The sequence below is a fragment of the Quercus suber genome, unplaced genomic scaffold, assembly GCF_002906115.3.
Source record: "Quercus suber isolate HL8 unplaced genomic scaffold, Cork oak 2.0 scaffold_1114, whole genome shotgun sequence".
In the NCBI taxonomy this organism is placed as follows: domain Eukaryota; kingdom Viridiplantae; phylum Streptophyta; class Magnoliopsida; order Fagales; family Fagaceae; genus Quercus; species Quercus suber.
The window spans coordinates 53595-64155 of NW_027070519.1; positions in this window are offsets into that span (position 1 = coordinate 53595).

The following is a 10561-nucleotide window of genomic DNA, read 5'->3' on the forward strand; positions in this document are numbered from 1 at the left end:
ACAACTTCCTGCTGCAATGTATTCAGTTTTAGCTATTGACAAGGATACTGAATTTTGCTTTTTGCTCATCCATGAAACCAAGTTATTTCCAAGATAGAAGTACCCACCAGAAGTACTTTTCCTATCATCAATGCACCCTGCCTAGTCAGCATCTGAATATCCCGCCAAACACTCATTCGAATCTTTTGTATACCAAATCCCATAGTCAGATGTGCCATTTACATAGCGAATGATTCGCTTAATTGCTGTCAAGTGGGATTCTTTAGGAGCAGCTTGAAACCATGCATATACTCCGACACTGAATGCAATATCTGGCCTACTTGCTGTGAGATAGAGAAGACTGCCAATCATACTTCGATAAAGGGTTGGATCAACGTCAACACCGGCTGCATCTATGCTTAACTTTGCCAAGGAACTCATGGGAGTAGAAGTATGTTTCTTAGAGTCCAGACCAAATCTTTAGACAAGATTTTTGGCATACTTCTCTTGAGAAATAAATATTTCATCTCTCCGTTGTTTCACTTGAAGCCCTAAGAAGTAGTTCAACTCTCCCACCATGCTCATTTCAAATTCCCTTTTCATTTCTTCCGAGAACTCGTGAGCTTGTTGATCAATTGTGGATCCAAATACAACATCATCCACGTACACTTAAGCGACAAGAAGGGATTTCTCATATCTTTTAACAAACAATGTTCGATCTGCTTGACCTCTTTTGAACCCACGATCCAATAGGTAAGTAGTGAGACGATCATACCATGCTCTTGATGCCTGCTTCAACCCATATAAAGCTTTCTTCAATCTTAGTACATGACTCGGAAAGTGAGGATCTTCAAAACCCTTTGGTTGTTCAACAAAGACTTCTTCATTTAGAAAGCCGTTTAAGAAGGCACTCTTCACATCCATTTGGTACAACTTGAAATCCCTGATGCATGCTATGAATAAGAGAATTCGAATGGACTCTAGTCTTGCTACCGGAGTAAACGATTCATTAAAATCTATGTCTTCCACCTGAGTATACCTTTGAGCCACCAATCTAGACTTATCTCAGATAACTTCACTATCTTCATCTGTTTTGTTCTTAAAAATCCACTTGGTGCTGATCACATGTGTATCTTCAGGCCTTGGAACTAATTCACACACATCATTTCTAACAAATTGGTGTAGCTCTTGGTGCATAGACTCTACCCAATTCTCATCTTGCAGTGCTTCTTCTACATTTTTAGGTTCAAATTGAGCAAGATAGCAGTTGTATGTTACATGGTTAGCAGTATACTTTGGCCTTTTTCTCAAACGAAGTCCCTCGTTTACATCCCCAATAATATTACTTGATGGGTGATTGAGAGTCACTTTTGATGAAGGTTTCTTAGAAGTTGAGAGTTCCTCATCACGAGAGATTGGGGTTTGAACTTCTAGAGGAGTAAGTGGACTTGAGACTTCTTGTATTGATCTAGTCTCTCATCTTGATATATGGGGTATGGACTCCTTTCCGAGTGTTACTTTCTCAGCATCATCATTTAGAGACATATCATCATCATCCTCATTCTCCTTGAGTTTGAGCCCCTTTCAATCATCCTCAATTTCCTTTTCTGATATGGTGTCGTCTATGACCACATTGATTGATTTCATCACCGTCTTAGTACGCTTGTTGTATACTCTATAAGCTCAGCTATTTGTGGAGTAACCTAGGAATATTCCTTCATCACTCTTAGCATCAAATTTTTCCAGATTTTCCCTGTCATTTAGAATGTAGCATGTGCTCCCAAATACTTTAAAATACTTCACCTTGGGTTTCTTTTCTCTCCATATTTCATATGACGTCTTCTTTGTCCCTGCTTGGAAATAGATTCTGTTACAAATGTGACAAGATGTGTTCACAGCTTCAGCCCAGAACCTTTGAGGTATGTTTTTGTTGAGTAGCATGACTCCTGCCATCTCTTGGATCACTCGGTTCTTTCTTTCAACCACCCCATTTTGTTGTGGAGTCTTTGGAGCTGAAAATTCCTTCTTGATACCATACTCTTCACAAAACGCTTCAAATTTAGCATTCTCGAATTCCTTCCTATGATCACTTCTGATTTTGACTATGAGAACTCCTTTTTCATTCTGCAGTCTCTTGCATAATTTTTGCATTTTATCACATGTTTCGGACTTCTCTCTAAGGAATTCCACCCAAGAGTACCTTGAGAAATCATCAACTACCACCATAATGTATCTCTTTTCTCCTAGGCTTTCAGTTCTTGTAGGCCCCATCAGATCAACGTGAAAAAGCTCCAAACACCGTGAGGTAGCAATCACATTCATCTTGTGATGGTTTGCTTTTGTTTGTTTTCCCATTTGGCATGCTCCACATATAGTCTTCTCCACCTTTCCAAACTTTGGAAGTCCCTCAATTGCCTCAAGTTTAGAGACTTTACATACTTGTTTGAAGTTTACATGTCCAAACCTGTGATGCCAAAGTTTCAGCACATCAACACGAGCACTTCTACACAAAATAGGTGCCGTAGGAACTACTCCATAGCAATTATCAGTAGTCCTATTTCCCTCCAAGACTTGAATCCCTTTTTCATCAATGATTATGCACTCCTTCTTTGAGAATTGGACAAGAAAGTCTTCATCACATATTTGAGTGATACTTAAGAGATTTGCCTTCAATCCTTTGATGTATAGCACTTCTTTTAGTAGAGGTAATCTCGGTATTTCAACCGTCCCTTTCCCGAGAACTTAAGCATGACTCTCATCACCAAAAGTCACATAATCACATGTTTTCTTTTTAAGAGTCTTAAACAGTGATTTATCTCCTGTCATATGACGAGAATATCTACTGTCAAGGTACCATAAGCATGAGTTAAATACCTTCAATGAGGTGTGCATAAACATATAAGCATTAGACAAGCATTCTTGACCATCAAAAAGATATTCATCTTTATTTTCCACTCTTTTTTTAGATTGAATTTTCTTTTTCAGATTACCAACCTTTTCACACAATGTTCTATTTCTTCTTTTGTATTTCTCAATCAAAGAGTTAGACTAACATAGACTATTGTGTAGAATGTGGTTTTTATTTTCAAAGTATTTCAGCATGTGAAAGAACATCCTAGCATGTTTCTTGGATTTAATTAACTTTAAGAGGTCATTTTTAGAATACCCTTCAAACATACTCATAGAGTCATTATCACAAACACCTAAACCACAATTCAGCATGACCCTTTTTACAACTACATCCATAGACAAGGGGTCTAGGATCACACTCAGGTAATCAAACCACAAAGAATGCACCCGCTCTGATACCAATTGAAAGTTCAATATGGGTATGAAAATACCCTTGAACATTTAGACTCCAAATTATAAAATATCAATTCAAGCTTATAATCAAACAATTAATGTGCGGAACATGAACATAAGTCAATCACAGAATTGATAACTAATCTAAGCCAAATATAAACACATTCACAACAGTAAATATAAGACAAAGATAAAGGGAAAGAAGATGCAAACACACGGACGACACACGATGTGTTATCAAAGAGGAAACCGAAGTCCTCGGTGTAAAACCTCTCCGCCGCCCCCCAAGCGGTCAAATAATCCAATAAAGAATGTAGTTGGGATACATGAACAGCAGAAGACCCTCCAAGCCTAATCTACCTAAGTACTTAAGCCCTCCAAGCTTCTTACTCCAACGAGATTACGCCGAACCTATTTCTTTTTTAGCTTCCTGGATTTCGCTACTAGACCATAGCATCAACTAATGTATATTGGTTCCTTCTAAACTGCTTCCCTTAGCACCAAATAAACCTTTTCATAGACATGGGTGTGGTGAGAAAATGATTTAGTCAATAACCTCTCAAGGGTATGACAATGGAGAGGAAGAGAGTAGAGGAATTTGTAGAGACTCTAAGGTAAAGATTGTGGATGAATCAATCTTGTTTTTCTCTAAGGTTTCTCTAAAAAATTCTCTCTGGAAGCTCTCTCAATTTAGTGGGTATAAGGGTCTATATATAGTGGTGTGTGTTTGGAATACAAAGAATTAGTTTTTGCCAAACAGGGCTGATTGGCGGCTTGGCCTCGTGGCTTGTCTAAGTCGCAAGTTCAAGTCGCGACGTAACGGCCTGGCCCGCCTGGGACTTTTGTCTTGTAGTGCGACAGCTGGCGTGACCCTTTAGCTCCCCTATGTGCTTCTCACATGCCTGCATTTGGCAGCTTTCCAGGCGCGAGTCAGCCGCGAAACTCTGCTTCTTGCACATACTTGAACTTTTCTTCACACTCTCTTCACACATTACCCTTATGTTAGGTTCTAAATGTTTAGAACAATGGCAAATCATGAACACAAACTTGTCTAGATATAGATCTTAGAGTCTATAGGTTTTATTAGACAATACTCAAGGTAATTCAAGTCAAGATTCAAGAAAATACAAGCTGCAGAAAGAAGACTTCATATTCTGCCTGGTTTGATCGATCGAAGAACAGGCTCGATCAATCGAAAATCGTATCTGCAGAATTTTAAGTCGGCCCAAATAGCAGCTTAAGCCCATTAAGGATTAGGGTTTCAGATCTAATTCTCCTGCTATATAAAGGAAATCCTAAGCCACTTTTTTTAGAGCTTTTAGAGAGAGAGAAGAGTGTACCTCTTTTGTATCTAGAGTTTTGTACCCAAACCTCTCCAAGGTCTTTGTTGCTCATATTGCTGTTTTGTGTAAATCTCTTGTGAGATCTAGAGGTGCTTTCCTTTACACAAAGCTTAGGATTTTCAAGGAGGAGATGTTATCTATACCTTGATGATCAACTCAGTTGTTGTCATTGAATCTTAAAGAAAAACAAGCGTGGGTGCTTGTACTTGATTGGAGAATCCGAGAAAGAAGGAGTCCGTGAATTCGGAACTTGCACGTGGTCATGTCAGTAAGTTCTACTGGTGGGTAGCATTAAGAAGTTAAGCGGGGAGCTTGTAAGTCCTTTTGTATGAACTTCGATTCTTTCGCATAGTGGATTCAAGTTTACCATGAGGATAGTTAGGTCAAATCCTCCCCAGATTTTTACCATGTGGTTTCCTGGGTTATCATATCATTGAGTTATTTATTATTCCGTTGCTTTATATTTTTGATATGACTGTATGTTTGTGATAACCTAGAATTGCATAAATTGACTAAGTTAATCACTTGGCTAATCAACTAGGTTAATATAATTGTGGTTTAAGGGGTCTAAATTTCTATCACCTTACATGAATCTCACCTAAATACAGGGTTACTAAGTGCTAAATTACAAGCAAATTGGCACGGAATAAAGCCAACAAGATGGTTGATAAATTTCAACCTTACATGTACAGGTTCTTACCCTTCCTTAGCTAACTTATGCTACCTGTAGTTCAGCCTATTATAACTATACTACAGGTCGTTTACCAGCTGCTTTATCATCAGCTTCAGTGGCTCTGTCATCAGCCTTGCTATCTTGTGCTTGAGCCTTTACCTCAGCTTGTATAAGTGCCTTTACATTTTTTACAGGCAGGTTGGTATTGTTAATTGTAATGATTAGTTTTTCAATTGTGTTTTCAATGTATCCACTGATAATAATAAGCTTTTGTTTTCCATACAGCTTTGATGACTCTAACACAGAAGAGCTAAGAGTGGCGATTAGAAAGAGTGATGTCGATGTAAATTTGTTTTACTTTGACCCAAGGTGCATTGACTGGGAAGACTACATTATGAACACTCATATTCCTGGTCTGAGAAAGTACTCAATGAAACCATAACTTTGAGGGATTGTTTGTTTTTATTTCGCAGAATGTTGTGTGATTTGAAATTTCATTCATCAATAAGGCAATAGCAACCTACCTAGCTAGTTGCCATTCTGTTTAGAATTTTACTTGAAGTGAATTAGTGTTCAGAAATTAAATATGTAAGAAATAAATGAATGGATGTGAGGAGCTAAATAAATGTATGTTACAAATTAATAAAGTGTGAAAAGGGAGTTAAAGGGTTGTATTTGGAGTATACATACCCATTTGTATCAAAGAGGGAAAGAATTCTCTTCTTTTTATTCTTTCTCCCTTCAATATTTTATTGTGAATGTTTGAGATTGTTAGATGCATGCGTAAGCCAACCAACTTGTAGTGAAGCGAATTTTGAGCGAAAATTCTTATGGTGGGAATCGAAATTGTTAACAAGATTGTCGATCTCTTTAATTTTCTTGACTTACCAAAGGAAACTTTGATAACTGGGGCTTCTAACTGAAAGACGCACTCGTATTCCAAAATGAATAGAAATTAGTGGGAAAATTGTATGTATAGTTTACAAGATAAAAAAAAAAAACCTCCAAATCAGAAATAGTCCTTGCACCCCAGAAAAGAACGAGACTACAACGATATAACAAGGGAATTCGCTTTCCAAAAGGCTTAAAAGAATGATCAATGAGCTCTAATGCTTAACTATAAGGTTTTTGATGAAACCACGTTCAAGAAATTTGTAAATGTAATTGTCTAATCAAGCATGGGAGATCCTTCATAACTCTCTCAAAGGTGTTGATAATGTGACGAAACTCCACCTTTAAACGCTAACAGGTGAGTTTGAACCTTTACATATGAAATGTTGAAATGGCTTGAATTGTAAATTTGTAATGTCGGTGGACTGACATTACAAGCAAGTATTAAATTCTATCTTGCATGAATTGTCAAAAGGCAAGATCTGTCATCAATCTTGGCAATGAATGCTTGCATGCCTATGTTAGAAAGTGTGTCTTGAAGAATTGTAAATTTGTAATGTCGGTGGACTGACATTACAAGCAAGTATTAAATTCTATCTTGCATGAATTGTCAAAAGGCAAGATCTGTCATCAATCTTGGCAATGAATGCTTGCATGCCTATGTTAGAAAGTGTGTCTTGATCAACAAAGCCAAAGAATTGCAATTCAGCGTTTTCATTCATGCATGGACTCATGGCCGAATATATTGACTTCTTTGTCAATTGAAGTTTTGCAATATGATCAGGGCCAGCTCAAAGAATTTTGGGGCCTTAGGCGAAAGCTTTAAACGAGGCATATTATTATATCTAATTATAAATTTATATATTTTTTTCAATTAAAATTTATTTTTCTTGTTTTTTGAGAGGCAAAATTAATAATTAAATATTTGCATTCAAGTTTCGCTAACATTTCCTTTTCAATTGATAATATGGTTAATCCACTTAATCTTTCTTGTGACATAGTTGATGAATTTCTTATTTATTTATGAAACATTCACTCAAATTTTCTGCAAGATTTTGTTTTTTACTAATAATAAATTTGTCCTTAGCTCCTTTTTGAGATTCAATTAGTTCTTCTCTTTGTTTTTGTTTTTGTTTTTGTTTTTTTGTTTTTAGTTTTTCATATCCAGATTGATATTTTCTAGTAGACATTTGTAATTAAAAAATATTTATGAATAAATGAAACACAATCTATAATAAAAAAGAAATTACAATGTAACTAGAATAATATAAATTTAATGTATAAAACAATAGAACCTGGTTTATCAAAAGCACAATTGCAGCTTTACTTAATATGATCAATTTACACTTTAAGCTTGCACAAATAAATTGAAATTAATATTAATACAAAGCAAATTATTCTAAATTTATAATTTTGTTATCAATACTCTTTTTTAATGTATGGGACTCAACTAAATTGGATGATTGGATCTGGATTCACTAAAAAGTAAGACCAGCCCACTAGCAAAATGTGTAGGACTCAACTTGATAGTTGATCCACTAAGACTAAGACCCTTAGACTCACCCACTATCCCTCCATCACCATGGCTCCATCCCACTAAATTTGATTTCTTTAAAAAAAATTAAAAAAAAAAAAAAAAACGTGTAGCACTAGGATCATTGGATCAAAAACGTGTAGGACTAGATCTCACTGATATGTACTTTAACTTCCATCCACATCCACTAAATCTGACTTCATTAAAAAAAAAAAAAAATTTATGTGCCAAGTGGGTCCATTCGGACCATTCTATAGGATTCTAGAGAAATCTAAAGGAATAAAAATGTAAGAGAACAAAAAAAAAAAAAAAAAAAACCGAGTGAAGTGTAAAGCAGTGCCAATAAAGGGAAAGAGTTCAAGAACTAAAGTTAAGCAAAAAGAAAGAACAAAAACCCAGCAGAGCCAGCATTCCGGCAGCAAACCATGAAGAAGACGAAAGAGGCAAAGGAAGAGAAAATAAAAAACAAACCTGAAATGAAGCTCTGTGAACACACCAAGTCTATTACCAATACCAATTGATGAGTAAGCCAACTAAAAAGAGTATTTTTTTTTTTTTTTAGAATCAAGATGGAGAGAGTCAGAGAGTGTTTTTTTTTTTCTTCTTTCTTTTTTCTGCCTTTTCTTATTTGTCTCTTCTTTCTGCCTTTTGTAATCTTTTTTTCTGCAAGCTAAAGATTTTTGCCGTTTGTAATATTTTCTTTTGCAAGCTAAAGATTTGGTGATGGCCTGATAAGATTAGCTTTCATGCTACATTGTCACTTCAGCTTTTTTTCACTGTGAGAAGCAGGCCTTCATGGCCTGGTGGGATTTGGTGATGGCCGTTTGTAATTTTTTTATTTTATTTTTTTCTTGTGAGAAATGGGCCTTCATAGCCTGATGGGATTTGGTGATGGCTGTTTGTAAATTTTTTTTAAAAATGAGAAAGCAATATTATATAATATATTATTACTATTTGGGGGCCCTCTTATAAGTAGAGGCCTTAGGCGGTAGCCTAAATGGCCTATAGCGTCAGCCGGCACTGATTATGATAAGTTGTGATTGATGAAATATAAAATGAAACATAAAGAATGACACATATAGAATTTTTATTCAACAAATCCCACCAAATACATCCTCTCAATATATACAGATTTTGAACGATTTTTTTTTTTTTTTTGTTATTTTGTATTTTTTTTTTTAATTTAAGTATCAAACAATAAAGATTGATAAAGATTTTTTAGTGCTTTATCAATCTCCCCCCTAACTAATGAATTATTAAATAAAACCACCTTCTTTTAGACAACGACTTTTAGGCACTATAAAGATTAAAAATTGATAAAGATTGATAACAGTCAGAGTCGATAACCTTCGTCCGTATCCGCCACTATAACCAATGAACAGTTTTTAATCATGGGAAATGTTAATAGTTTCACGTGAAACAAGGTTCGGCAACAACATCTAACACCTACGGTCCTACACTGACACACATGATCAGAGATTCAGAATGAACTCTCACTTCGAGAAGATCAGATGGTGGGGATTTTCTTAGTTTGTTTCACGTCCACTTAGTAACCCATGTGCACTTCGGTGTTTTTGTGAATGAATCAACACGTTTCATGTGTACTTGTAAATTCCAATATCTGAATTTCACACTTTTAGTTTTAGCCTCAACACCTTTTTTTTCAACGTTGCGTATTGATGGCTCCCTTTTGTGGTATGTTTTTGTGTAAAATCCTCATTCCTTCTCTATTTTGTGTGCTTATATGTTAGTTTAAAAAAAAAAAAAAAAAAAACAAAAAAGTTAAAACCTTTTCACAAGGCTAAAAAGGTCTTTCCAATATTAAAAAAAAGAAAAGAGAAGAAATTTACGGCGTTTGTATTACCAAATAAGTATGGGTTAAAGTTATATGGATAAAAGAGATTCAAGATACTATCAGGAAAAAAGAAAAAAAAAATTCTTATGGCTCAGATTATTTTTCATGATTTTTAATTGTAAAAAATTCTTCGTAAATTGCAATTTTAAAGCTTCACTTAATCAAAATATCAATAATCATAGGCTGGCTTGCTAAAAAGTATGAAAACAACACATTACTATATTTACTATATTGATAATCATTCAGCAATCAAAATTTTCCAACCACCTTGATTTAACATACGAATACATGCACCTTGATTTAACAATGCAATTTGTAGCGGGCAAAGGTTAAGTGACGTAAAGATGTCCCAACTTTGACTCACACAATTTATTTTTAAGAGGTGGGATGTTCAATCAACCATAGATACCTTAAGAAAAGGAGAAAAAATTACAAAGTGTGTCAAACCTGATTCCAAATGTGGACAAAAGACCTTAAGTAAAGAACAGTTTGAAGTGTTGATAGTGGGGTCCTCGGGGTTTAGTCCGAGGAAGAAGTTACAGAAGGTTTCTAAGTTCAAAGTCCAAAAAATCTGAATCCCTTAGATTCAGGGCTTTTTGGCTTTATATAATCAGCCAAGATGCATCTGAACTCTACATTTAGAGGGTTAGGATCGAATTTCTTTGATACTTGTCCCATCAAAGTCTTGCTAGAAGGTTTTTACATTGAGGTATAAGCTATGTGGGTACTGTTTATAAGTCATTTCTTCATTAATGTGGCCAGCTAAGTGGTTGCAATGCATTTAATGCGGTGGGGATGGTTGCTTTATCCCTTCTCTTTCCTTACTTCTGAGTAACTCTTTTCACCCTCGGTCTGTGATGTGCATGAAATATATATAATAAAATACTCTCATATTTGCATTTTTGGCCATACCTTTAAGATATTTTGTGATTGATTATAAGTTATCATTGTCATGTAGATATTAAAGGCTATTTAGGTATATA